Here is a 2,500-nt window from a genome sequence, read left to right on the forward strand (position 1 = left end):
ACGCGTTCGCTCGGGCTGCGCCGTCCGTGTTGAACACAAATGCGGGTGATTATATGAGTGGATGGACAAAAACATGCGTGGCGAAGACAATTTTCTGCACGATGTGCACATAGCTCATTTCGTCGTCCCGGGCGAATGGAAAAACACAAAAATCTCGAGTATCTTTCTAGGTTTCTGTTATAAAAGGGCAGGCCAAAAGGTGACCGGTTGAGATGAGCATTTTAAGCATGCAAGCACTTAATTGCAACTTTTCCTACAAAAACTAGGTACGTACACGTAGATTGTATCAACATGGACATCCATGATTGCGTACGCCCGGGCTGCGCCCTCCGTGTTGTACTTTCCCTGATTGGTACACAATTTTGGTGCAAGTGTACCAACATCGACATCTATGAACGCGTACGCTCGAGCTGCACCCTCCGTCTTGTACTTTCCCTGATCGGTACACAGTTTTGGTGCACGGCTATCCCGAAAGGCAACTTGTACCAACATCGACATCCATGAACGCGTACGTAGCGTACTTTCCCTGATCGGTACACAATGTTGGTGCACGGCATAGGAAATGGGCTTAAAATGGTCAAACTCAATCCATTTCCACTAAAGATAGTCAATAACAGCTGTGCCGATGAAGTAGGGCACGATGCAAGTCAATGTTATTTAATGAATTACATGTTCACCATACATTTCAGTACAAAATTGCTCGGTCAGACCTACAAAGTGCTATATCTCGAATACTAAACGTCGCAGATGGGTGTCGTAGAACAATTTTAAGTTCGTCTAACGATTCTACATCCGATTCTGGATAGTGGTTTTTCGACCACTTTTCAACATTTTGTGACACCCCGAACCTAGGGGCAGCTCCCTAGCTTTTTTCAAAAATGTGCACCGAACGGGCCAGAGAGCTCGAGTAGTCGAAAATTTTTTTTTTGCTAAAACCCCTCAAAACGTGTCAGGAACGCACCCCAGATGATGAAAAGTGCAACCAGAATGTCAATCGACAACATGCCCGGGGGTACAAATTTGCTCTACGCGTCCCTAGGTAGGGTACTTTTTCATACAAACATCAAAGTGTACGGTGCACACAGTGCGCGGAACAAAAATTGCTCGGTCAGACCTAGGACGGGCCATATCTCGAATACTAAACGTCGCAGATGGGTGTCGTAGAACAATTTTAAGTTCGTCTAACGATTCTACATCCGATTCTGGATAGTGGTTTTTCGACCACTTTTCAACATTTTGTGACACCCCGAACCTAGGGGCAGCTCCCTAGCTTTTTTCAAAAATGTGCACCGAACGGGCCAGAGAGCTCGAGTAGTCGAAAATTTTTTTTTTGCTAAAACCCCTCAAAACGTGTCAGGAACGCACCCTAGATGATGAAAAGTGCAACCAGAACGTCAATCGACAACATGCCCGGGGGTACAAATTTGCTCTACGCGTCCCTAGGTAGGGTACTTTTTCATACAAACATCAAAGTGTACGGTGCACAAAGTGCGCGGAACAAAAATTGCTCGGTCAGACCTAGGACGGGCCATATCTCGAATACTAAACGTCGCAGATGGGTGTCGTAGAACAATTTTAAGTTCGTCTAACGATTCTACATCCGATTCTGGATAGTGGTTTTTCGACCACTTTTCAACATTTTGTGACACCCCGAACCTAGGGGCAGCTCCCTAGCTTTTTTCAAAAATGTGCACCGAACGGGCCAGAGAGCTCGAGTAGTCGAAAAATTTTTTTTTGCTAAAACCCCTAAAAACGTGTCAGGAACGCACCCTAGATGATGAAAAGTGCAACCAGAATGTCAATCGACAACATTCCCGGGGGTACAAATTTGCTCTACGCGTCCCTAGGTAGGGTACTTTTTCATACAAACATCAAAGTGTACGGTGCACACAGTGCGCGGAACAAAAATTGCTCGGTCAGACCTAGGACGGGCCATATCTCGAATACTAAACGTCGCAGATGGGTGTCGTAGAACAATTTTAAGTTCGTCTAACGATTCTACATCCGATTCTGGATAGTGGTTTTTCGACCACTTTTCAACATTTTGTGACACCCCGAACCTAGGGGCAGCTCCCTAGCTTTTTTCAAAAATGTGCACCGAACGGGCCAGAGAGCTCGAGTAGTCGAAAATTTTTTTTTTGCTAAAACCCCTCAAAACGTGTCAGGAACGCACCCTAGATGATGAAAAGTGCAACCAGAACGTCAATCGACAACATGCCCGGGGGTACAAATTTGCTCTACGCGTCCCTAGGTAGGGTACTTTTTCATACAAACATCAAAGTGTACGGTGCACAAAGTGCGCGGAACAAAAATTGCTCGGTCAGACCTAGGACGGGCCATATCTCGAATACTAAACGTCGCAGATGGGTGTCGTAGAACAATTTTAAGTTCGTCTAACGATTCTACATCCGATTCTGGATAGTGGTTTTTCGACCACTTTTCAACATTTTGTGACACCCCGAACCTAGGGGCAGCTCCCTAGCTTTTTTCAAAAATGTGC

The sequence above is a fragment of the Anopheles coluzzii genome (assembly GCF_943734685.1).
Source record: "Anopheles coluzzii chromosome X unlocalized genomic scaffold, AcolN3 X_unloc_20, whole genome shotgun sequence".
Classification (NCBI taxonomy): domain Eukaryota; kingdom Metazoa; phylum Arthropoda; class Insecta; order Diptera; family Culicidae; genus Anopheles; species Anopheles coluzzii.